The 27,837-nt window shown below is 36.4% G+C and overlaps 1 protein-coding gene and 1 long non-coding RNA gene across 5 annotated transcripts in view; both read left to right on the forward strand.

Moving 5' to 3' along the window:
- Positions 1 to 1,420: 1,420 nt before the first annotated feature.
- On the forward strand, positions 1,421 to 7,389 carry LOC130443555 (uncharacterized). Its single transcript, XR_008909854.1, has 2 exons — positions 1,421 to 1,571; positions 6,570 to 7,389. It is a non-coding gene; the product is annotated as an uncharacterized LOC130443555 (long non-coding RNA).
- A 2,346-nt stretch (positions 7,390 to 9,735) lies between these two features.
- LOC130443564 (major royal jelly protein 1-like) overlaps positions 9,736 to 27,837 on the forward strand; it is a 31,147-nt gene continuing 13,045 nt past the window's right edge. For 2 of the 4 annotated variants that reach the window (XR_008909860.1, XM_056778300.1), the window contains exon 1: positions 9,736 to 9,943. The gene's annotated coding sequence lies outside the window, so the exon portion shown is untranslated. Of the gene's footprint in view, positions 9,944 to 14,752; positions 14,831 to 25,269; positions 25,314 to 27,837 lie in introns of those variants that run through there. The other 2 variants (XM_056778301.1, XM_056778302.1) reach the window with 2 other exon arrangements.

The following is a 27,837-nucleotide window of genomic DNA, read 5'->3' on the forward strand; positions in this document are numbered from 1 at the left end:
GGATAGAACAGAAAGACTTATCCAAGACTTATACTTAGTTTTTTGTCAAATCCATTAATAGCACTACCAACAATTACTGTATCCAGTTGCCAAATGAGCCAATTTCCACGCCAATCAATATTTTTACCAATCACTTGATTGGTGCACTCTCCCTCACAATACAGAAAAAAAATTCGGTCTAAACACACATTTTGGGGGCGTAATTATAAATATTACTTCACCAAATGTATGTAGCTAATCCGAACTCCAATGGGGACAACTTATTAGTAAGTAATAAATGCCAAAACTCCGAAATTTTTAGTACAGTACTTTACGTCCAAAATTTGGAATATATAAATATATTTTTCCCATAATTGACCTAGATAATGGCCGTCTTTTTCTTTCCAATATTGAAGTATATCTTTCTCTATTTGAATACTTTCACACCAACCTCTGAATCTCCCCAAAAGTAAGAAGACCCTTACTTTTGGTTTTTCGTAACCAAAAATTTAGATGTAGAAACTACCAAAGTTTATTTCTGCTGATTGATGGCCATCCGTCTTCCAAAAAGGACGCAGAAATTTCATCAACGGTAGGAATTTTTGTAATCTTCATCGATGTAAACCTTTGGCCTTCCTGACCGAGACTTTGCACCTTTTAAACATCCACTTGTTTTCCTTTCCTTAAGAAGTTTATAGACCGTTGATTTTCCTAGATTTGTCATCTTCGAACATCATCCACACTCACTGGATGTTATTTTAATTAACAGAGACTGCATGGGTCTTCATTTTATGTATTGGAGAAAAGTTTTCAAAGGTCGACATATTGAATATTCACTAAAGTTTTGGACAAGTTTCTGTGACAAACACTGCGCTAGAAATGCACTTGTGCATTGGAAATTTTCTTTTATGGGACTTTTTCCTAAACTGAAACAGATCACTAATGTAGATCACAAAAAGAAGGGGACTAAGAACAGATCCTTGAGGTACTCCACCAAGAACCTCGTGCTTGGTTGACAAAGTACCATTCGCTTTCACTTGGAACTGCCTAAGCTTGAGAAAGGATGAAATTAGAGACCAAAGATGCTCTTCGTCGAATGCCTTTTCAAAGTCCGGGTTTATGACATCCGTAGATTGTCCGTTATCATAAGCAGTCGTCCACTGGTCTAGACATGCCAGAAGATTGGTTGTTGTGGAACGACTGGGCATAAATCCATGTTGGAAAGCCACAGAAACACGCCCGTGCCTGACGAGATTCCGATCGCGATTAATACATGTTTCCACTTGTTTATTTTCATGTATCACAATGGGAACACAGTGTTGCCATTTCACGCTATTATTTCTTTTTATCGAACATTTCATGGTTTATCTGAATAAGCAATAAAATATTTTTGTACCATTTAAATCGAATTTGGTATCTTAATTAGCACTGAGTACGATTATTGTTTTTTTTTTTGAATAAATATACAGTAGAAATTTTCGTAATATTCATTCGACATAAAATGAGAATTTACTCAAAATTCAAAATGGGGAAGACCTTTTGTTATATTGTTTTACTTTGTTTGTCGCAAGTTCACTGTTTCACCTTGGAAGGTAAGATTCTTGAATTTCAACTTTTCTTTCAGTCGTTTTTCTCTTTTATAACCAAGTTTTTGTTGCCTTAAATAGATAGAAATTATTTCCAAACGGAAGTTTTAATAACAACTGGCCTCAAAAATTTTTCAGCCCTTCGTCGGTTATGGAATACATCCCCTCCAAGTGTTATTTTAATTGAGAGAACAGAGGTTAATCAATGGATGCCAAGTCTGGGCAGTTAGAGGGCTGTGGGATACAAACTTTTACAATTTTAATATCAACTGGCCTCAAAAATTTTTCAGCATTTCGTCGGTTATGGAATACATCCCCTCCAAGTGTTATTTTAATTGAGAGCACAGAGGTTAATCACTGGAGGCCAAGTCTGGGCAGTTAGAGGGATGTGGGATACACACTTTTACAATTTTAATAACAACTGGCCTCAAAAATTTTTCAGCATTTCGTCGGTTATGGAATACATCCCCTCCAAGTGTTATTTTAATTGAGAGCACAGAGGTTAATCACTGGATGCCAAGTCTGGGCAGTTAGAGGGCTGTGGGATACAAACTTTTACAATTTTAATAACAACTGGCCTCAAAAATTTTTCACCACTTCGTCGGTTATGGAATCCATCCCCTCCAAGTGTTATTTTAATTGAGAGCACAGAGGTTAATCAATGGATGCCAAGTCTGGGCAGTTAGAGGGCTGTGGGATACACACTTTTACAATTTTAATAACAACTGGCCTCAAAAATTTTTCAGCACTTCGTCGGTTATGGAATCCATCCCCTCCAAGTGTTATTTTAATTGAGAGCACAGAGGTTAATCACTGGATGCCAAGTCTGGGCAGTTAGAGGGCTGTGGGATACAAACTTTTACAATTTTAATATCAACTGGCCTCAAAAATTTTTCAGCACTTCGTCGGTTATGGAATCCATCCCCTCCAAGTGTTATTTTAATTGAGAGCACAGAGGTTAATCAATGGATGCCAAGTCTGGGCAGTTAGAGGGCTGTGGGATACACACTTTTACAATTTTAATAACAACTGGCCTCAAAAATTTTTCACCACTTCGTCGGTTATGGAATCCATCCCCTCCAAGTGTTATTTTAATTGAGAGCACAGAGGTTAATCAATGGATGCCAAGTCTGGGCAGTTAGAGGGCTGTGGGATACACACTTTTACAATTTTAATAACAACTGGCCTCAAAAATTTTTCACCACTTCGTCGGTTATGGAATCCATCCCCTCCAAGTGTTATTTTAATTGAGAGCACAGAGGTTAATCAATGGATGCCAAGTCTGGGCAGTTAGAGGGCTGTGGGATACACACTTTTACAATTTTAATAACAACTGGCCTCAAAAATTTTTCAGCACTTCGTCGGTTATGGAATACATCCCCTCCAAGTGTTATTTTAATTGAGAGAACAGAGGTTAATCACTGGATGCCAAGTCTGGGCAGTTAGAGGGCTGTGGGATACAAACTTTTACAATTTTAATATCAACTGGCCTCAAAAATTTTTCAGCACTTCGTCGGTTATGGAATACATCCCCTCCAAGTGTTATTTTAATTGAGAGAACAGAGGTTAATCACTGGATGCCAAGTCTGGGCAGTTAGAGGGCTGTGGGATACAAACTTTTACAATTTTAATATCAACTGGCCTCAAAAATTTTTCAGCACTTCGTCGGTTATGGAATACATCCCCTCCAAGTGTTATTTTAATTGAGAGAACAGAGGTTAATCACTGGATGCCAAGTCTGGGCAGTTAGAGGGCTGTGGGATACAAACTTTTACAATTTTAATATCAACTGGCCTCAAAAATTTTTCAGCACTTCGTCGGTTATGGAATACATCCCCTCCAAGTGTTATTTTAATTGAGAGAACAGAGGTTAATCAATGGATGCCAAGTCTGGGCAGTTAGAGGGCTGTGGGATACACACTTTTACAATTTTAATATCAACTGGCCTCAAAAATTTTTCAGCACTTCGTCGGTTATGGAATACATCCCCTCCAAGTGTTATTTTAATTGAGAGCACAGAGGTTAATCAATGGATGCCAAGTCTGGGCAGTTAGAGGGCTGTGGGATACAAACTTTTACAATTTTAATATCAACTGGCCTCAAAAATTTTTCAGCACTTCGTCGGTTATGGAATAAATCCCCTCCAAGTGTTATTTTAATTGAGAGAACAGAGGTTAATCACTGGATGCCAAGTCTGGGCAGTTAGAGGGCTGTGGGATACACACTTTTACAATTTTAATAACAACTGGCCTCAAAAATTTTTCACCACTTCGTCGGTTATGGAATCCATCCCCTCCAAGTGTTATTTTAATTGAGAGCACAGAGGTTAATCAATGGATGCCAAGTCTGGGCAGTTAGAGGGCTGTGGGATACACACTTTTACAATTTTAATAACAACTGGCCTCAAAAATTTTTCACCACTTCGTCGGTTATGGAATCCATCCCCTCCAAGTGTTATTTTAATTGAGAGCACAGAGGTTAATCAATGGATGCCAAGTCTGGGCAGTTAGAGGGCTGTGGGATACAAACTTTTACAATTTTAATATCAACTGGCCTCAAAAATTTTTCAGCACTTCGTCGGTTATGGAATAAATCCCCTCCAAGTGTTATTTTAATTGAGAGAACAGAGGTTAATCACTGGATGCCAAGTCTGGGCAGTTAGAGGGCTGTGGGATACACACTTTTACAATTTTAATAACAACTGGCCTCAAAAATTTTTCACCACTTCGTCGGTTATGGAATCCATCCCCTCCAAGTGTTATTTTAATTGAGAGCACAGAGGTTAATCAATGGATGCCAAGTCTGGGCAGTTAGAGGGCTGTGGGATACACACTTTTACAATTTTAATAACAACTGGCCTCAAAAATTTTTCACCACTTCGTCGGTTATGGAATCCATCCCCTCCAAGTGTTATTTTAATTGAGAGCACAGAGGTTAATCAATGGATGCCAAGTCTGGGCAGTTAGAGGGCTGTGGGATACAAACTTTTACAATTTTAATATCAACTGGCCTCAAAAATTTTTCAGCACTTCGTCGGTTATGGAATACATCCCCTCCAAGTGTTATTTTAATTGAGAGAACAGAGGTTAATCACTGGATGCCAAGTCTGGGCAGTTAGAGGGCTGTGGGATACAAACTTTTACAATTTTAATATCAACTGGCCTCAAAAATTTTTCAGCACTTCGTCGGTTATGGAATACATCCCCTCCAAGTGTTATTTTAATTGAGAGAACAGAGGTTAATCAATGGATGCCAAGTCTGGGCAGTTAGAGGGCTGTGGGATACACACTTTTACAATTTTAATATCAACTGGCCTCAAAAATTTTTCAGCACTTCGTCGGTTATGGAATACATCCCCTCCAAGTGTTATTTTAATTGAGAGCACAGAGGTTAATCAATGGATGCCAAATCTGGGCAGTTAGAGGGCTGTGGGATACAAACTTTTACAATTTTAATAACAACTGGCCTCAAAAATTTTTCAGCACTTCGTCGGTTATGGAATACATCCCCTCCAAGTGTTATTTTAATTGAGAGAACAGAGGTTAATCAATGGATGCCAAGTCTGGGCAGTTAGAGGGCTGTGGGATACAAACTTTTACAATTTTAATATCAACTGGCCTCAAAAATTTTTCAGCACTTCGTCGGTTATGGAATACATCCCCTCCAAGTGTTATTTTAATTGAGAGAACAGAGGTTAATCAATGGATGCCAAGTCTGGGCAGTTAGAGGGCTGTGGGATACAAACTTTTACAATTTTAATATCAACTGGCCTCAAAAATTTTTCAGCATTTCGTCGGTTATGGAATACATCCCTTCCAAGTGTTATTTTGATTGAGAGAACAGAGGTTAATCACTGGATGCCAAGTCTGGGCAGTTAGAGGGCTGTGGGATACAAACTTTTACAATTTTAATATCAACTGGCCTCAAAAATTTTTCAGCACTTCGTCGGTTATGGAATCCATCCCCTCCAAGTGTTATTTTAATTGAGAGCACAGAGGTTAATCACTGGATGCCAAGTCTGGGCAGTTAGAGGGCTGTGGGATACACACTTTTACAATTTTAATAACAACTGGCCTCATAAATCTAGTCTAAATATCAGGTTTATAAGCCTCCGATAATTCTTGAGCTCAACGAGTCATCGGTGTCAAAATGTCAATCGAAAAAGGGTGAAAGTTGTCCTTAGAGGAATGCGGATAAGTTAAGCTTTTGAACAGAAAAGGCAGTTTGTTTTTGTAGCTTTTTTTAATAGAAAAATAATTATAACAAAACGACAAATCATGGTAATAAGTAAGTATATGGTTCAAAAAGAATTTTCACAATGAAAAACATGCGTATTGGCATTGAATAATACACGTTTGGAAAGCTTATACTTTCCTCTAGTTTTCGACATAATCGCTGTTTAGATCAATACATTTTTATGTCTGCGGCAGCACCACGAATATACTTTAAAACCACTTTTTACAGCACTGCGTCGGTTTTGGTATACAGAGGCCAAGTCTGGGCAGTTAGAGGGCTGTGGGATAGTATTCCATCCAAATATGTGCGTTTGTGTTCAAATTTTCTGTACTTTTCAAACACATGTGGCGCACTCATACACTTTTTCCCGTACATCCCACGAATCAGCTGACGTGTGAGTCAAAACAACGTTTCTAGCGTTCGTAAATCCTTGGGAACCTTGTTTTTTGTATAACCCTCGTATATGAATCACTCCTTCCACAAACACCTCAAAAACTAAATCTGTAAACTATAATTTTTGGTTTTTTCGGTAGCGCAGTTGTTAATAATTTCGACGAAATCAGTTTTTTGAGAATTTCGATTCGATTTAATTTAATACTTTTCAATTTACCGTAACATCTTTCCAGGGTGGTGTAGGGGTAGATTAAGGGAGGGTACATTGATATAAAATGGAAAAATGGAAGGCAAAAACAAACCAAACAGCTTTTTCTTGGTTATAAACTGGCATCTACAAATTCTTATTGGGTCTAGTACATTTTTCTTTTCCAGATTGTCTTTCTCCCCCCACGTATCCCGGTATTGAATGCGGCGCTTACACCGTTCGCTATCATTGGAATTCTTTAACGCAATCGTGTCAAGAAGTTCTCTATGGAGGATGCGGTGCTACAAGCAATAACTTCGCATCGTTCGTCGAGTGCGAAGTAGTTGCCGGATACTTTTGTCGATCTTTTTACTTATAAACATATTAACCAATAGTAAAACGGATACAAATAAGAAATAAAAAGATTAAACTTACGTATAACGATTTCTAAATAAAACCAAGTTGATTTGTGTCATTTTTTTATTAAAATAATTGAAACCCGTTCAAAATTTAAACATATTAAGTATCAGTATATTGTCTTTGTTACCAATAAATCATATTTTCACGAGAACCCTTCCACAGCAGAAGTTTGAAGTAGCGAATCCTACTGACTGCGCCTTTAATTTTATAAAGGAAGTGTATTTACCAAATTACACACAAACAAATGGCTTTATGCAAAATAACTACCGAATCTGGTTAAACAAATCAGTTTTATGAGAATTTTTATTATAAATAACTTCATTTTTCGAGTTTTAAACTAAAAGTAGGTATATGTTAGCAATTTTTTCATATAAAATTCCGTTTTTGCTCTGATTGTTATCAAAGATATCATTATTGAAAGTAGCTGTAATGTGATATACAACTTTATAAAAACGACAGTATTTTTTTATTTTTTATGGTAGATGAATTCGAGTAAAGAAATACTTGTCACAACACATCATATCGGTTACAAATGAAAGTAATTTTTATTATAATTGTGTAATTATATGAATATATGAGTTATAAGTCAGTTTTTCGGTTTTATAAAATCATTTTATACATAAATAAACATTTGGTTAAAAGTATATTCACTATATTTTAAGAAAAAATTTATTTGGGCCAAATTGAAATGTAAAAATGTAAAAAAAAACAAAGTCAGTCCACTTGGGACCTTATTTCATCATCTTTTGCTTGATCATTGGTGTTTAAACTGGCATAGAGATCGTGGCAAACTGGATTATGTTAGAGCAGATTTCGAAGATCAATTTTTCCACATGGATAAAGAATATCTAACTAAAAGACTTCGGTTTTCATCTGCGATAAACATTAATACAAAAGAAAAGATCATTCTCATTATTTGAGTATTTAAAATAAATGTTGAACGGCTCTTCAGCTTTAAACATAACTGTGTTATTTTGAACAGCCCGCTATTTCGGTAAATGTCACTTTCGAAGCTGTCATTTTTTGACATTTGACAAGTAGAAACTACGCCATTAATGAAAATGCGTTCAACAACGCATTGAAATTATTAAAATTCACTATAAAAATGGTGAAAGTTCGGCAGAGACGGTTCGTAAAACTAAAACATTTTTGGGTCGACGTGAAGCAGAAATTGGTGGACAAATTTGAGCTGTTGGGACAAGTTAGTGATGTGAAGAATAAAACCCGTGCACGTCGATCAAGAACAACTGAGAATATTGCTGCTGTAGCCCAAAGTGTTGAAGAAGACCCAGGTTTGTCCATTCCTCGTCGTTCTTTGGAATTAGCCATTCCACAAACGTCATTACACCGTATTTGGGTCTTAAGGCCCATAAAGTTCAGTTAACACAAGAACTCAAGCCGGCCGATCATCAACAACGACGTGTCTTTGCTGATTGGGTCCTTGAAATGCATGAAAATCATCTTAACTGACGAGGCCCATTTCCACCTTGGTGGTTACGTCAATAAACAAAATTGTCGAATCTGGGGCTCGGAAAACCCAAGAGTTATTGTTGAAAATCCTCTCCGTCCTCAACGCGTGATTGTTTGGTGCGGTTTATGGTCTGGCGGTGTCATTGGACCTTACTTTTTCGAAAATGAGGCCGGAGCAACAGTTACGGTGAATGGATTGCGCTATCGAGAGATTATTAATGATTTTTTATGGCCGGAATTGGATGGTATTGATTTGGACAACGTTTACTTGCAACAAGACGGCGCTACGTGCCACACAAGCACCGAAACCATCGATCTTTTACACAATTGGCCACCGAGATCTTGTGATTTAACACCTTGCGACTTTTTTCTTTGGGGTCACGTGAAAGATAAGGTCTACGCCAACAGTCCAGCATCGATTCAAGACCTCAAAGTTGGAATTCGTGAGGCTATCGAGGACATAGGGCAGCCGATTTGCAATTTGGTTACGGAAAATTTCATGAAAAGGCTCTCTTACAACAGATTTTGCATATAAAAAGAATAAGCCATTTGAAATGATGAATTAAACAAATTATAATTGGATCGCAGTTGCTGTAAATCAGAATCATGTTCACAAGAAGTCTCCGCTTGGTCTGCATCACCTTCTATGGCTTCCGGATCTGCTTCAGTGGGAATAGCTTCATTATAAAAGATCAAGTCGCTTAAGGTTCTCCAATTGTTTGCCTAGTAGCATGTCGACATCTTTCAGCTTCAGTTCGTTCGCACCTTCAAGCTTCCCGATTTGTTACGCTTTTGAAACAGCCCAAATCATTCTTTCCGAAGTGTTTGCCTAGTAGCATGTCGACATCTTTCGAAGTGTTTGCCTAGTAGCATGTCGACATCTTTCGAATTGTTTGCCTAGTAGCATGTCGACATCTTTCAGCTTCAGTTCGTTCGCGTTATGCTTTTGAAACAACCCAAATCATTATTGTAATGCATTAGAGTATTTCCAGAGCGACATCTCTTTAGAAAAAACGTGGATAGGATGACCAGAGACACGACGATCTTCAGGAAGACCTCCGAAAAGATGGACGGCTTCATGGACATCAACATCTCAAGGATGACAAGCTGGAAACTAACGTTTTTTGTACCGATTCATAACTGATAAATCTAGATCCAGCATTTTTGGATTAAATGGTTCCGCTATTCTATCCGTATGGCATTGGTTCGAAATGTTTTAAATCAACGGTCGTACTATAAATTTTTCCTTACGTACGATATAATTTTAATTAAGATTTATCAACGTCGACGCGACGGTGATTTATTATTTCTTCTATTCGATTCGTACCCGTTTCGGATTATACTGAATGTTAAGGTCAAATAATGAAGCAAACGACTCCCCGTAAAATCATAGGCGTGTCCTCCATTTTAGGGGGCTTGTCGAGGCCGGTGGTATCAAACTCCGGTAGTAGGGTGCAGGGAAAGTACTACAACAATCGAAGACATGCCCGCCTTTGATAACGACTAAATATTTGCAGTGATACATTTCGGTGGTATCACTCGTAGTACCGTTTTTTTAAAAAAAAAAAAAACTTCGTTGCGTCGTACCGAATTAGCATTGAAATTGTTTTTTGGTTGCGTGAAATTTTCGTTTGTTGAGTGATTTTATGGTTTCAGACTGAGAAGGTTTTGCGTAAGTTTACGGTTGATTAAATACGTTAAATATCTGCTTATGGTTAACTAAACGTTTTTCCTTGTTTTGATTATTTATTTAAAGGTACTTACCAGAAAATTGTTGTACATAGTTTGTTCTCAACACATAAAAAACGTTACGTACAATATTTATCCAAGGAATGACTCTATTTGTGTCTTCTTCTTCATGTTATGTCTCCATCGACCTCCTAATAAGAAATCAATCGGCAAAATGCATTTTCTCTTCCGAAAAACTATGCTCAAGAATTTTAGAGTTGTCAAGATATGCTTTTATATCTGGGGTGTCTTAAGACACTCAAGTTTCATCCCCCGAGACTGTTCTATAAAGAAAATCATCGCCGTCTTCATTGTGGCGTGTCAAAAACTGTTATTTTTGTTTTTGGATACCCAACGTGAGTGAATTTTTCTAAATTAGCGATCGTAAGAAGAAGAAGCGTCGGCACTAATTATAGATTACGTGATTCCCTTCAACAGTAACCAAAGATGAGCCTCGACATCGTTTAATGAAAGACGGTGATCAGTAAATGTCTGAACCATCTTTTGATCGTTGAATCTCTCGTAGTATTTCGTCCCACTAAAACTTTCGTAGATAAAATGACGTGTTTGAAGGTTTGAGAGGTCGTATTGACACGAACAAACTCCCTCAATAAAACTATAATCCATCCACACCTGACTGATCGATACCTGACCCGGAAAATTCCTAGGAAACTTCTTAATATCCAAATAGCATACATTTAAATTGATCCTAAATTGATCCCCGACGTACCTTGTTTAGGAAGAGTTAAACCGGTTACCTGTTTATTGTTCCATGCTTATACGAACCCAGGCGAGGCGTTTGGAATCGAGGAGAAAATTTGACGTTTCCAGATACATAATTTTTGAATAAAATTGTGTAAATAAGTGTTAAATTTGTGATTTAAACGTATAATACCCCTAATCGTGTTCGATAAGATGTAAAATTTTACTATTTCAAAGTTAAATATTCAAAGTTTTCGGTAGGAGGAAGCAGAAACGTTTTTGGTTGATTGATTTTGGTATTGAGCTTTTGAGATATTTGATATTTTGATATTTTACAGCTCACCTACCCTTAAAAACAACCCCGACATTTTTTTTTTCAAATTCGAGTTACTTAACTTATTTTCGTTATAACTCGCTTAATTTTCATGCTAGACGATTCTATAAAAGTTAATTTTAAAGGTTTAAAAGAGTACTTTGAAAATGTTTATTACAAATTTTTATGAAAAATTGATCGTTTTCCCGTTATTCGAACTCAAACTTCTGCATAAATTTTCGAAAAAGAAAAAATTGATTTTCAGTGACTCATAAGTTGCTGAATATTATTTAAAAAATTCGATTTGAACTGACTAATTTCTTTGTTTTTTTATAAGCTTCAATTCTGATGAGAATAATTTTTTCCTAAAAATGCGTAATTTTCGAGTTTTTCACGAAAAAATGTTGAAAAACTTTTTTTTTTAATTTTCGTCATAACTGGCTTAATTTTCATGGCAGGGGGTTTTGTAAAAACTCATTTTAAAGGTCTCAAAAAGTACTTTAAAAATGTTTATTACAATTTTCTACGAAAAATTGATAGTTTTTCCGTTATTTGAGCTCAAACTTCTGCATAAATTTACGCAAAAGAAAAAATTGACTTTCAGCGACTCATAAGTTGCTGAATATTTTTTTAAAAATTTGATTCCAAACTGACTAATTTCTTTGTTTTTCTATAAGCTTCAATTTTGATAAGAATAATTTTTTCGAGAAAATGAGTAATTTTCGAGTTTTTCACGAAAAAATGTTGAAAAACGTGTTTTTTTTAAATTTTCGTCATAACTCGCTTAATTTTCATGGTAGACGGTTTTGTAAAAACTCATTTTAAAGGTCTGAAAAAGTACTTTAAAAATGTTTATCACAAATTTTCATGAAAACTTAATCGTTTTTCCGTTATTTGAGTTCAAACCTCTGCATAAATTTACGAAAAAGAAAAAATTGGCTTTCAGAGACTCATAAATTACTGAATATTATTTAAAAAATTCAATTTAAGCTGACTAATTTCTTCGTTTTTTTATAAGCTTCAATTTTGATAAAAATAATTTTTTCGAGAAAATGCGTAATTTTCGAGTTTTTCACGAAAAAATGTTGAAAAACGTGTTTTTTTTTAATTTTCGTCATAACTAGCTTAATTTTCATGGTAGACGGTTTTGTAAAAACTCATTTTAAAGGTCTGAAAAAGTACTTTAAAAATGTTTATTACAAATTTTTATGAAAACTTAATCGTTTTCCCGTTATTTGAGTTCAAACCTCAGCATAAATTTACGAAAAAGAAAAAATTGGCTTTCAAAGACTCATAAATTACTGAATATTATTTAAAAAATTCAATTTAAACTGACTAATTTCTTTGTTTTTTTATAAGCTTCAATTTTGATAAGAATAATTTTTTCGAGAAAATGAGTAATTTTCGAGTTTTTCACGAAAAAATGTTGAAAAACGTGTTTTTTTTAAATTTTCGTCATAACTCGCTTAATTTTCATGGTAGACGGTTTTGTAAAAACTCATTTTAAAGGTATGAAAAAGTACTTTAAAAATGTTTATCACAAATTTTCATGAAAACTTAATCGTTTTTCCGTTATTTGAGTTCAAACCTCTGTTCAAACCTCTGCATAAATTTACGAAAAAGAAAAAATTGGCTTTCAGAGACTCATAAATTACTGAATATTATTTAAAAAATTCAATTTAAACTGACTAATTTCTTTGTTTTTTTTTAAGCTTCAATTTTGATAAGAATAATTTTTTCGAGAAAATGCGTAATTTTCGAGTTTTTCACAAAAAAATGTTGAAAAACGTGTTTTTTTTTAATTTTCGTCATAACTCGCTTAATTTTCATGGTAGACGGTTTTGTAAAAACTCATTTCAAAGGTCTGAAAAAGTACTTTAAAAATGTTTATCACAAATTTTCATGAAAACTTAATCGTTTTTCCGTTATTTGAGTTCAAACCTCTGCATAAATTTACGAAAAAGAAAAAATTGGCTTTCAGAGACTCATAAATTACTGAATATTATTTAAAAAATTCAATTTAAACTGACTAATTTCTTTGTTTTTTTTTAAGCTTCAATTTTGATAAGAATAATTTTTTCGAGAAAATGAGTAATTTTCGAGTTTTTCACGAAAAAATGTTGAAAAACTTTTTTTTTTAATTTTCGTCATAACTGGCTTAATTTTCATGGCAGGGGGTTTTGTAAAAACTCATTTTAAAGGTCTGAAAAAGTACTTTAAAAATGTTTATCACAAATTTTCATGAAAACTTAATCGTTTTTCCGTTATTTGAGCTCAAACTTCTGCATAAATTTACGCAAAAAAAAAATTGACTTTCAGCGACTCATAAGTTGCTGAATATTTTTTTAAAAATTTGATTCCAAACTGACTAATTTCTTTGTTTTTTTATAAGCTTCAATTTTGATAAGAATAATTTTTTCGAGAAAATGAGTAATTTTCGAGTTTTTCACGAAAAAATGTTGAAAAACGTGTTTTTTTTAAATTTTCGTCATAACTCGCTTAATTTTCATGGTAGACGGTTTTGTAAAAACTCATTTCAAAGGTCTGAAAAAGTACTTTAAAAATGTTTATCACAAATTTTCATGAAAACTTAATCGTTTTTCCGTTATTTGAGTTCAAACCTCTGCATAAATTTACGAAAAAGAAAAAATTGGCTTTCAGAGACTCATAAATTACTGAATATTATTTAAAAAATTCAATTTAAACTGACTAATTTCTTTGTTTTTTTTTAAGCTTCAATTTTGATAAGAATAATTTTTTCGAGAAAATGAGTAATTTTCGAGTTTTTCACAAAAAAATGTTGAAAAACGTGTTTTTTTTTAATTTTCGTCATAACTCGCTTAATTTTCATGGTAGACGGTTTTGTAAAAACTCATTTCAAAGGTCTGAAAAAGTACTTTAAAAATGTTTATTACAAATTTTTATGAAAAATTGATCATTTTCCCGTTATCCGAGCTCAAACTTCTGCATAAATTTACGAAAAATAAAAAATTGGCTTTCACTGACTTTAATTTGAACTGGCCAATTCTTTGTTTTTTTATAAGCTTCAATTTCGTTAAAATCATTGGTTTTTTTCAGAAATGCGTAATTTTCGAGCTTTTCGTGAAAAAATGTTGAAAAACCCATACAAAAAACCCCAGAGTTGACAAAGGGGCCAAACCTGACATCGCCATTAGAAAGTTTGACATTTTAATGACAGTTCAGAACGTATTGTCATACAAGTGATAATTTTCTTTGATTTTCGAAATGCATTAAACCAAAAGCATTGTGCCCATCAATTCGTTTCGTCTTTTGGTGAAAAATCACCATCGCCATCGTGTTTCGCTGGATTTTCGAATTCAATCCTGGTCGCAGACATTCTCCACCACGACAATACATGATCTGACACATCAATTCAAATAACAACGTTTTTAAACATTGTTTGTCATCCAATGATTCTTCTTATTATAATAAATTACGAGGTCAAAGTTTTTTTTACACCCGAAGAAGCGATTGTTTTGGAGGTTACATTTTGGAGGATTTTCATCAAGAAAAAATTATAATTATGTTAATTTGTGTTATTTTAGTCCTTAACCGTGTTTAATTTTCAACAATATCTCACAATAGTTTTCCTAAGACGATCCAGTAGTATAAACAAGTGGTATTTACGTCGACGTTTTTGAAATTCCCGCCACCTCGCAACGTCATTTCGTGGCAGAAATATCCGCCATTTTGATCGTTCATTGAATTAGTAGTGAACAAAACTTTGCAAGTTTAAAACATTTTTTTGGTGGTTTAGTTTTTTGAGTTTAAATTATAAGGAATACTTTCAAAAACGTAAGTAGTTTTCAAATAATCCAATGCAATCATCGTAGATATAAAATTTTTGTATCCTGGAAAGAATTATCGACCCCCAATGGAACAGGACGAAGAAAGTGACTGAATTTTTGTGGAAATAAATTGCTTTTCATTTATAGTTTCGTTAATGGTGCCATCTATATGTGTAACGAAACTTTTTTCACACTTCTAACAAGAAACTAAAAATATTTTTGCAAGGTTATCCGTCTACTATTAAAAAAAGTCTGTCTCAAATACCTGGTAACCGTCAAATTTCATAATTCCATCAAGGCGAACTATTGTTACAAAAAAAACGTCAAGACAAACAGATTTTCGACTTTATTAGAATAATAATAGTTAATGGCAGCATTTTTGAAGACAATGAACCGATTGTGAAAAACGCGATTCATATTATTGTTTATATTATATTTCAACAACTAAATAATATATTTATGCTAATAAAGCTTGTATAGAGATGGGATAAAGCTTGTATAGAGATGGGAATCATTACTTTAATAAAAAGTATCAGATTTACTCAGTCATATTCGATAATGGATAAAATAGTGGAAAATTTGCCCAAAACGTCGGGATTCGAAATGGGAAATGCGATATTCCACATCATCCGCTATGCTGACGATGTTGTCCATACTGCAGATAATCTCCGAAGGCTACAGCATTCAACACCAAAACGAAATAGCTAAACATACTCATCAACACCGAAAAGATCAAATTCCTAGTTGGAAATCGTCTCAAAAGTGAGAAAACAAACAATGAAATCAGCTCGAATGTCGGGATATTTGAAGGATATAGTTTGGAACAGCAAAAACCTAAATACCTACGACTGTAAGACTTTTGGTTACAGCAGATACCAGATCAGGATACTACAGACGAAGAGAACAGTAGAAATGACAAAACTATGGAGAAAATTATGGAATGGAAGACGTTAGACACGTTAAGAACGCAAAAATGAAGGAAGAAAACTAGAAGCAGACGCTGGACTTTTTCTTCCTGGGAAGACTTGCTGATAAGACACGTTAAGAACGCAAAAATGAAGGAAGAAAACTAGAAGCAGACGCTGGACTTTTTCTTCCTGGGAAGACTTGCTGGTAAGACACGTTAAGAACGCAAAAATGAAGGAAGAAAACTAGAAGCAGACGCTGGACTTTTTCTTCCTGGGAAGACTTGCTGGTAAGACACGTTAAGAACGCAAAAATGAAGGAAGAAAACTAGAAGCAGACGCTGGACTTTTTCTTCCTGGGAAGACTTGCTGGTAAGACACGTTAAGAACGCAAAAATGAAGGAAGAAAACTAGAAGCAGACGCTGGACTTTTTCTTCCTGGGAAGACTTGCTGGTAAGACACGTTAAGAACGCAAAAATGAAGGAAGAAAACTAGAAGCAGACGCTGGACTTTTTCTTCCTGGGAAGACTTGCTGATAAGACACGTTAAGAACGCAAAAATGAAGGAAGAAAACTAGAAGCAGACGCTGGACTTTTTCTTCCTGGGAAAACTTGCTGATAAGACACGTTAAGAACGCAAAAATGAAGGAAGAAAACTAGAAGCAGACGCTGGACTTTTTCTTCCTGGGAAGACTTGCTGATAAGACACGTTAAGAACGCAAAAATGAAGGAAGAAAACTAGAAGCAGACGCTGGACTTTTTCTTCCTGGGAAGACTTGCTGGTAAGACACGTTAAGAACGCAAAAATGAAGGAAGAAAACTAGAAGCAGACGCTGGACTTTTTCTTCCTGGGAAGACTTGCTGGTAAGACACGTTAAGAACGCAAAAATGAAGGAAGAAAACTAGAAGCAGACGCTGGACTTTTTCTTCCTGGGAAGACTTGCTGGTAAGACACGTTAAGAACGCAAAAATGAAGGAAGAAAACTAGAAGCAGACGCTGGACTTTTTCTTCCTGGGAAGACTTGCTGGTAAGACACGTTAAGAACGCAAAAATGAAGGAAGAAAACTAGAAGCAGACGCTGGACTTTTTCTTCCTGGGAAGACTTGCTGGTAAGACACGTTAAGAACGCAAAAATGAAGGAAGAAAACTAGAAGCAGACGCTGGACTTTTTCTTCCTGGGAAGACTTGCTGATAAGACACGTTAAGAACGCAAAAATGAAGGAAGAAAACTAGAAGCAGACGCTGGACTTTTTCTTCCTGGGAAAACTTGCTGATAAGACACGTTAAGAACGCAAAAATGAAGGAAGAAAACTAGAAGCAGACGCTGGACTTTTTCTTCCTGGGAAGACTTGCTGATAAGACACGTTAAGAACGCAAAAATGAAGGAAGAAAACTAGAAGCAGACGCTGGACTTTTTCTTCCTGGGAAGACTTGCTGATAAGACACGTTAAGAACGCAAAAATGAAGGAAGAAAACTAGAAGCAGACGCTGGACTTTTTCTTCCTGGGAAGACTTGCTGGTAAGACACGTTAAGAACGTAAAAATGAAGGAAGAAAACTAGAAGCAGACGCTGGACTTTTTCTTCCTGGGAAGACTTGCTGATAAGACACGTTAAGAACGCAAAAATGAAGGAAGAAAACTAGAAGCAGACGCTGGACTTTTTCTTCCTGGGAAAACTTGCTGATAAGACACGTTAAGAACGCAAAAATGAAGGAAGAAAACTAGAAGCAGACGCTGGACTTTTTCTTCCTGGGAAGACTTGCTGATAAGACACGTTAAGAACGCAAAAATGAAGGAAGAAAACTAGAAGCAGACGCTGGACTTTTTCTTCCTGGGAAGACTTGCTGATAAGACACGTTAAGAACGCAAAAATGAAGGAAGAAAACTAGAAGCAGACGCTGGACTTTTTCTTCCTGGGAAGACTTGCTGATAAGACACGTTAAGAACGCAAAAATGAAGGAAGAAAACTAGAAGCAGACGCTGGACTTTTTCTTCCTGGGAAGACTTGCTGATAAGACACGTTAAGAACGCAAAAATGAAGGAAGAAAACTAGAAGCAGACGCTGGACTTTTTCTTCCTGGGAAGACTTGCTGATAAGACACGTTAAGAACGCAAAAATGAAGGAAGAAAATTAGAAGCAGACGCTGGACTTTTTCTTCCTGGGAAGACTTGCTGATAAGACACGTTAAGAACGCAAAAATGAAGGAAGAAAATTAGAAGCAGACGCTGGACTTTTTCTTCCTGGGAAGACTTGCTGATAAGACACGTTAAGAACGCAAAAATGAAGGAAGAAAACTAGAAGCAGACGCTGGACTTTTTCTTCCTGGGAAGACTTGCTGATAAGACACGTTAAGAACGCAAAAATGAAGGAAGAAAACTAGAAGCAGACGCTGGACTTTTTCTTCCTGGGAAGACTTGCTGATAAGACACGTTAAGAACGCAAAAATGAAGGAAGAAAATTAGAAGCAGACGCTGGACTTTTTCTTCCTGGGAAGACTTGCTGATAAGACACGTTAAGAACGCAAAAATGAAGGAAGAAAATTAGAAGCAGACGCTGGACTTTTTCTTCCTGGGAAGACTTGCTGATAAGACACGTTAAGAACGCAAAAATGAAGGAAGAAAACTAGAAGCAGACGCTGGACTTTTTCTTCCTGGGAAGACTTGCTGATAAGACACGTTAAGAACGCAAAAATGAAGGAAGAAAACTAGAAGCAGACGCTGGACTTTTTCTTCCTGGGAAGACTTGCTGATAAGACACGTTAAGAACGCAAAAATGAAGGAAGAAAACTAGAAGCAGACGCTGGACTTTTTCTTCCTGGGAAGACTTGCTGATAAGACACGTTAAGAACGCAAAAATGAAGGAAGAAAACTAGAAGCAGACGCTGGACTTTTTCTTCCTGGGAAGACTTGCTGATAAGACACGTTAAGAACGCAAAAATGAAGGAAGAAAACTAGAAGCAGACGCTGGACTTTTTCTTCCTGGGAAGACTTGCTGGTAAGACACGTTAAGAACGCAAAAATTAAGGAAGAAAACTAGAAGCAGACGCTGGACTTTTTCTTCCTGGGAAGACTTGCTGGTAAGACACGTTAAGAACGCAAAAATGAAGGAAGAAAACTAGAAGCAGACGCTGGACTTTTTCTTCCTGGGAAGACTTGCTGATAAGACACGTTAAGAACGCAAAAATGAAGGAAGAAAACTAGAAGCAGACGCTGGACTTTTTCTTCCTGGGAAGACTTGCTGATAAGACACGTTAAGAACGCAAAAATGAAGGAAGAAAACTAGAAGCAGACGCTGGACTTTTTCTTCCTGGGAAGACTTGCTGGTAAGACACGTTAAGAACGCAAAAATGAAGGAAGAAAACTAGAAGCAGACGCTGGACTTTTTCTTCCTGGGAAGACTTGCTGATAAGACACGTTAAGAACGCAAAAATGAAGGAAGAAAACTAGAAGCAGACGCTGGACTTTTTCTTCCTGGGAAAACTTGCTGGTAAGACACGTTAAGAACGCAAAAATGAAGGAAGAAAACTAGAAGCAGACGCTGGACTTTTTCTTCCTGGGAAGACTTGCTGGTAAGACACGTTAAGAACGCAAAAATGAAGGAAGAAAACTAGAAGCAGACGCTGGACTTTTTCTTCCTGGGAAGACTTGCTGGTAAGACACGTTAAGAACGCAAAAATGAAGGAAGAAAACTAGAAGCAGACGCTGGACTTTTTCTTCCTGGGAAGACTTGCTGGTAAGACACGTTAAGAACGCAAAAATGAAGGAAGAAAACTAGAAGCAGACGCTGGACTTTTTCTTCCTGGGAAGACTTGCTGATAAGACACGTTAAGAACGCAAAAATTAAGGAAGAAAACTAGAAGCAGACGCTGGACTTTTTCTTCCTGGGAAGACTTGCTGATAAGACACGTTAAGAACGCAAAAATGAAGGAAGAAAACTAGAAGCAGACGCTGGACTTTTTCTTCCTGGGAAGACTTGCTGATAAGACACGTTAAGAACGCAAAAATGAAGGAAGAAAACTAGAAGCAGACGCTGGACTTTTTCTTCCTGGGAAGACTTGCTGATAAGACACGTTAAGAACGCAAAAATGAAGGAAGAAAATTAGAAGCAGACGCTGGACTTTTTCTTCCTGGGAAGACTTGCTGATAAGACACGTTAAGAACGCAAAAATGAAGGAAGAAAACTAGAAGCAGACGCTGGACTTTTTCTTCCTGGGAAGACTTGCTGATAAGACACGTTAAGAACGCAAAAATGAAGGAAGAAAACTAGAAGCAGACGCTGGACTTTTTCTTCCTGGGAAGACTTGCTGGTAAGACACGTTAAGAACGCAAAAATGAAGGAAGAAAACTAGAAGCAGACGCTGGACTTTTTCTTCCTGGGAAAACTTGCTGGTAAGACACGTTAAGAACGCAAAAATGAAGGAAGAAAACTAGAAGCAGACGCTGGACTTTTTCTTCCTGGGAAGACTTGCTGATAAGACACGTTAAGAACGCAAAAATGAAGGAAGAAAACTAGAAGCAGACGCTGGACTTTTTCTTCCTGGGAAAACTTGCTGGTAAGACACGTTAAGAACGCAAAAATGAAGGAAGAAAACTAGAAGCAGACGCTGGACTTTTTCTTCCTGGGAAGACTTGCTGGTAAGACACGTTAAGAACGCAAAAATGAAGGAAGAAAACTAGAAGCAGACGCTGGACTTTTTCTTCCTGGGAAGACTTGCTGGTAAGACACGTTAAGAACGCAAAAATGAAGGAAGAAAACTAGAAGCAGACGCTGGACTTTTTCTTCCTGGGAAGACTTGCTGGTAAGACACGTTAAGAACGCAAAAATGAAGGAAGAAAACTAGAAGCAGACGCTGGACTTTTTCTTCCTGGGAAGACTTGCTGATAAGACACGTTAAGAACGCAAAAATTAAGGAAGAAAACTAGAAGCAGACGCTGGACTTTTTCTTCCTGGGAAGACTTGCTGATAAGACACGTTAAGAACGCAAAAATGAAGGAAGAAAACTAGAAGCAGACGCTGGACTTTTTCTTCCTGGGAAGACTTGCTGATAAGACACGTTAAGAACGCAAAAATGAAGGAAGAAAACTAGAAGCAGACGCTGGACTTTTTCTTCCTGGGAAGACTTGCTGATAAGACACGTTAAGAACGCAAAAATGAAGGAAGAAAACTAGAAGCAGACGCTGGACTTTTTCTTCCTGGGAAAACTTGCTGATAAGACACGTTAAGAACGCAAAAATGAAGGAAGAAAACTAGAAGCAGACGCTGGACTTTTTCTTCCTGGGAAGACTTGCTGATAAGACACGTTAAGAACGCAAAAATGAAGGAAGAAAACTAGAAGCAGACGCTGGACTTTTTCTTCCTGGGAAGACTTGCTGGTAAGACACGTTAAGAACGCAAAAATGAAGGAAGAAAACTAGAAGCAGACGCTGGACTTTTTCTTCCTGGGAAGACTTGCTGGTAAGACACGTTAAGAACGCAAAAATGAAGGAAGAAAACTAGAAGCAGACGCTGGACTTTTTCTTCCTGGGAAGACTTGCTGATAAGACACGTTAAGAACGCAAAAATGAAGGAAGAAAACTAGAAGCAGACGCTGGACTTTTTCTTCCTGGGAAGACTTGCTGATAAGACACGTTAAGAACGCAAAAATGAAGGAAGAAAACTAGAAGCAGACGCTGGACTTTTTCTTCCTGGGAAGACTTGCTGATAAGACACGTTAAGAACGCAAAAATGAAGGAAGAAAATTAGAAGCAGACGCTGGACTTTTTCTTCCTGGGAAGACTTGCTGATAAGACACGTTAAGAACGCAAAAATGAAGGAAGAAAATTAGAAGCAGACGCTGGACTTTTTCTTCCTGGGAAGACTTGCTGATAAGACACGTTAAGAACGCAAAAATGAAGGAAGAAAACTAGAAGCAGACGCTGGACTTTTTCTTCCTGGGAAGACTTGCTGATAAGACACGTTAAGAACGCAAAAATGAAGGAAGAAAACTAGAAGCAGACGCTGGACTTTTTCTTCCTGGGAAGACTTGCTGATAAGACACGTTAAGAACGCAAAAATGAAGGAAGAAAATTAGAAGCAGACGCTGGACTTTTTCTTCCTGGGAAGACTTGCTGATAAGACACGTTAAGAACGCAAAAATGAAGGAAGAAAATTAGAAGCAGACGCTGGACTTTTTCTTCCTGGGAAGACTTGCTGATAAGACACGTTAAGAACGCAAAAATGAAGGAAGAAAACTAGAAGCAGACGCTGGACTTTTTCTTCCTGGGAAGACTTGCTGATAAGACACGTTAAGAACGCAAAAATGAAGGAAGAAAACTAGAAGCAGACGCTGGACTTTTTCTTCCTGGGAAGACTTGCTGATAAGACACGTTAAGAACGCAAAAATGAAGGAAGAAAACTAGAAGCAGACGCTGGACTTTTTCTTCCTGGGAAGACTTGCTGGTAAGACACGTTAAGAACGCAAAAATGAAGGAAGAAATTTAGAAGCAGACGCTGGACTTTTTCTTCCTGGGAAGACTTGCTGGTAATGAACCTAATATGGTCAGAACCCCTTCTGTTATATGGTTCCTAGGAGTTATCTGCTAGTTTTTTGGAACATAACGTAAGAAAAATGGAGATGGATAGACCAGACACCAGAAGCAAACATAACCAGACAAGCGTTTGATTATAATTCAACAGGTAGAAGGAAAAGATGCAGACCTGTACGGGAAGAACTATCGAGAAACAACTAGACATGGAAAGAGGCTAAAGAAATAGCAAAAAAGAGAAGAAAAAGGCATGCCCACGTTAAAAAATTGGTCGAAACACTGATAACTACGAGGATAACGTCCTCATCGTTTTACCAGAGCTGTTGAAACACAGGGATCTGGCTCCTATACAAATTGCACCAAAGATCATGCAGGAACCGCCTCCATAAGCACTCCACTCTTCAGTCGCTACCATGGAGGCATATTCCGGTCTCATATGCGAACAAAACAGATTGTTTCAACGTCCAATTTAGATGATCTTGTGTGCCGATGAATTGGAGTAAGTTTTGGACCGATAGTGGATGTTTTAAGGGTCAGGTTATTTTCCTGCAGTCTTCCTCATGAAGCTGGCACATTATTTGAAGCGCAGCGCGGGTCATATCTAATTGTCCAGCTTACTAAGTCCATTTTGGATTGAAGCAATAGTTTTTTGTGGTGTGGTATGCATTAAACTATTCATTTCTATTGATTAACAACGATTAAAATGCTAATTATTTTCTTTACAAGCTGTTATTGATAAATCTCGACCACAAAAATATTGAGCAACTGTACGGGTAACATTATTTATTTTTAATTTTTGTGTAATTAAGAAAATTATACAAATTACTAGATGTAATATTGATTTTTAGATATTGATTGGCGTGTACGTGTATAGAAATGAGTTATATTTTGTAGGCGCTAATTTAATGCTCCAATGAGTTTAAAATTGTTCAACAAGGACAAATTCGAGTTTGTTCTATTTATAGTTTCTCTATTTGAGGCTTTCATCAGTCTCTTCAACTTGTGTATGAAACTAAATAGTTTCTATGAACAAACATCATTTCGTATGGTCAAATTTACGGCAATCCTTTTTAAAAATACATTATATAAGTAAATATTCTTTTCGACCGCAATTTCCTCGATAAAACAATAATCCAAAGTCACTTTTCTTAACGAATGGGGTACGAAAAGCGCTCAGTTCACGCCTGGTACCCTGTTTAAACCAAACTCCTTTACAAGCAGGTACATTTCACTCGTCTACTCACGTTTTATAATTTAATATTCGGATGAACTTCTGAGAATGATTACAATCGTATAATAACTAAGAAAATATGATATAAAACAATTTTATTCCAAAAAAATTTAGTGCCTTTCCTCATCCTCTTCCATTGGAGGTCGATAATTCTTTCCACGATACAAAAATTTTGTATCTACAATGATTGCATCGAATGGATCCACATTTTTTCTCCGGATTCGCAAAAGTGCAGGTTCAAGTTACTTCTGATTCCTTGGATATTCTTCTTCTTATGTGCCTCCAGCTGGATTCGATAATTTGGGTGTAGGCCTCCGTTTCACGGTCAATAAAGTGCTCTTAATGGTTGACTGTAAAGTGCTGGGGTAGCCTTCACTTTGTAACGCCAAATATCCTTTCCAGCAGTCAGTACGAATGATAGTTCCGACTTTGATATGCTTCTTTATCAGCTCCATCAATGTTTCGACACTTCTAGAGTTATCAGGACATATTTCGAATCGGTAGCCGTCCGATTTTACATTCGTCAATTTCATCTTCATATGCTCGGTCTAAACTGGCCATACCAACTTCACGGGCATAGTTGAAGACGTCGCTCATTGATTCTGACGAAACTGTTGTTTCCAAGATTGATTTTATCGTCTGTTCAAATGAAAATGGTGATGATTATTCTTTAGAGGACTTCTGCCGCTGAACCTTTATGATCGAACGATCTGCCCTTGATTTTTCCGAAACATCTGAAGTGGTACCACCATCATACCATTTAGCAAACTGGTTGCGCTTGCTGCACCATCTATTGACTCGCACAAGATTATTATTAATGGCCCGAATTTTTGCTTGAGCTTTTGTTGGTACAATAGTTGCTATTTTAAAAAGGTTCCATCTTTTTGGGAGGGTCTGTGTTTGGGACGATGTTATTTGTGAATAATATTGGATTATTCAATAATTACCCACATTCCTTTTAATTTTAACCCAAAAAACTAAACCACAATAAATGTTTTAAACTTGCAATGTTCAATTTACCATTTACGTACAAAATGGCGGATATTTCCGCACGAAATGACAGCGATTTTCGATCTAGCGGGAATTTCAAAAATATAACCTGTAAAATGAGTTTTTCAGCCTTAATATTCAGTTATAGCAAGTATAATAATGATAATGGGGCGCCTCACTTAATTTATGGACGCCCCCTAACGGCCTATAATGCCGTCCAATTTATACATCCATCCGATACATATTTTTTAAAAGTATTTATAAACAAAGGGTTTTTTATAATCTGCAATTGATCTTGGAAGAACTATAGATCTATTCGTATATGAAAAAATTGTGTTTACATAATAACCATACATGAAATAAATGGCTCGGAAAAATTTAACATTGAATAGTTAATGACGCGCAAACAACTCCCTATCCATTTTCAACAAATTGCGGTTTGTCAATCCTTTATTAATTTAATATCACAAGGACGAAACAATTTGAAAATTATCTGCTGTTTAACCAAATTTCCGGTATGATCGTGGGATTTTTAAAAAAATAATTTGTCAAATTGGAGGAAAGGTCGTTTTATAACAATCAAAGTTTTGACTTACCCCTGTATATTTTGTTGTAACAACGTAACACGGAAAGAAAATCAAAGTGAGGACAAGGATTTTATTTAATTATTTAATTAGTCAGATATGTTTATTAATTAAAAATATTAGTAGTTTAGTTACAATATTTTCATATTTAATTATCAATAAATACGCTTTCGGGTTGGGGATTTTTTAGTCGAAGTTGGTAGCTATGAATCGAGCGTTTCCGGTTGACTGTCACTATCACTAACTGCAGTTACGTATGTTTTGTTTATAATTCTATTCTATTCTATTTTTGTTAAACAAGCCACAACTTCAGCCACAATAATTCATTAGAAACAATTCATTTATTCTTGTGTCGTTATTATTAAAAAATCAAAATACTGAAAGAGCTGATCCGTTCGACCTAGACGCTTCAGAAGCGTCAATAATAAAGCATACTGATAATTTTAATATATTGTACACCAGAAAGGGTATCGGGTATTTGTAAGTTCAAGTAAACAAAAAATATTCATAAGCAATAAAAACTTTTATTGTTTTTTGATACCATACGAATTGGAAAATTATTTGGAAAAGATGGTGTTATCCAAATGATGACCGTTACGTTGCTGGCACTCTTCTAAACTGGAACGAGGATTGGCGATAACACGTCGACACAAAGCTGCCATTTCTGATCTGATGTTTTCCTTCAATTGGGCTAGGTTCGTTACATTACTTTTGAGGTATTCTCATACAAAAAAGTCGAGCGGGCCAAGGTCGGGGCTTCTGGGAGGCCAGTTGATGTTACCTCTTCGCTAAATGACTTTATTAGGAAATAATTCATTCACAACTTCCCTCCAGGTATGGTAAGTAACCCCATCTTGCTGGAACCACGTTCTTGAGTTGAAACCTGCAACCCTGGGACCAAAAAATTTCTCAACATATCGCAGTAACGGTCACTATTCACATTGATTGCTCGGCCTCGTCGATCTTCATGAAAATAAGGACCAATAATTCCTTTAGAAGACATAGCGGCCCAAACAACGACCTTTGGGTTGTGCAGGGGTCGTTCATGGTTTCGTCTCGGATTCTCGACTGCCCAGTACCGACAATTCTGCTTATTAACATGACCATTCAGGTGAAAATTTGCTTCGTCGCTGAACAGCTTCGTTTTCAAAATTCAGTCGATTAGCGTAGTCCGCATCCTTCAATTCTTGAACCAATTGAATTTTATAGGCTTCTAAATGCAAATCTTCCTTTAAAATCAAATGTAAAAGGACGATTTTTTGATGTTTAACGCTTTCGGATGGATTTCGACGAACCGACGCCTTAACTTCTTCAATTGTTTCTACATCACGAACTGAGTTTTGAATTCCAACTGTCGCACCTGTATTCTCGAACATCCCGATCCATTTCCTGATGCTATAGTCACTTGGCGTGGCGTGGCGTGTACGATATTCCGCACGATACAAACGTTGAGCAGTCACTATTGAATCACCGTTACGATGATACGCTCGTACAAAAAATGCGAGATGCTTCCTCGAGTACTGTTCCATCGTGACTAAAACTCCACAAAATGGCGGACGCCACGAACTTCTCGCCGCTCCGTTTCGAATGTGGCGCGAAAACAAATACCCGATACTCGTTTTGGACACCTTGTAGTATAAAATAAAACGTTTTTAATCAATTATATATTTTCCATTTTGCTCAATGACCTTTTGTCGTCTTTCTTTCTTCTTCTCGTCCATAAAACTTCTGTTTCTTATCAGCAAAAAACTGTACTAAATGCGATTGAAGGTCATCATTATTTGGGAAAGTTTGACCATTCAACGAATTCTGCAAACTTCGAGATAAATGGTAATCAGATGGTGCCAGATCAGGGCTGTATGGGGGATGTGGCAATACTTCCTAGCTAAGCTCCAATACTTTCCAAAGATGTGTGAGACCTTGAATTATCATCAAGTCTTTCAGATTTGACAGTTCTGGTCGATTTTTTTTTCGATTGCTTCTTCCAGTTTGTTGTTTGCGTCATGTTAGAAGTAGATCCACATTTTTATAGAAAAGGATGCTTAAGGATTTCGAAAAGCGAAGAATATACAGGATGGTCTATCTGGAATAACAAAGTTCACTAGTTTTCCGGAAAAAGGGAAGATTTGACAACAGTGCAAATATAATACTTACTCTGTATATATTACTTACGACCAATAAATGCAGTCCAACTTTTACCAGGAATTCTTGCGGTGATAATAGGAGACAATTATACAAAAAAAAAACAAATCAAATTGACTTGTTACATATTAATGACTGCATTTATGCAAGTACGATTTTCCTGAAAGTTCTGGAAGTTGCGTTTCAACAATATTTAACTACAATTTCTTATTGCACTCACGCACATCTTAAAAAATGACGTGATTGAACTGAGTAATGTCAATAATTCATTTCTTATGTTGACAATTTTCTTTTTATCAAAGTAATTCACTTCTGATTGTTTAGAAAATAATTTCCGTTTTCCTGTAACGGAGAAAGTTTATTCGGGAAACGAATGAATAATTTTTTCGTTGAAAATTTGTGGTTGTCGATTTATATGAAAAATACTATTTGTAATAAAGAATTTAATTAATCTGACGTGATGTATTTGATAAGAATTTCAATATGTTTACGCATGAGAAGGTTTCGTTTTAAATTCACTGGTAAATTCCTTCAAAAATGTCACAGGTTATGTTAGGTTAGGTTGGTAAAATAGGTCACGTGATTTTGACGTTTCGGCCATTTTGGAGCAACGTTGAACGGTCAATTCCGAATAGT

Source organism: Diorhabda sublineata, chromosome 4 (genome assembly GCF_026230105.1).
Source record: "Diorhabda sublineata isolate icDioSubl1.1 chromosome 4, icDioSubl1.1, whole genome shotgun sequence".
NCBI classification, from domain to species: domain Eukaryota; kingdom Metazoa; phylum Arthropoda; class Insecta; order Coleoptera; family Chrysomelidae; genus Diorhabda; species Diorhabda sublineata.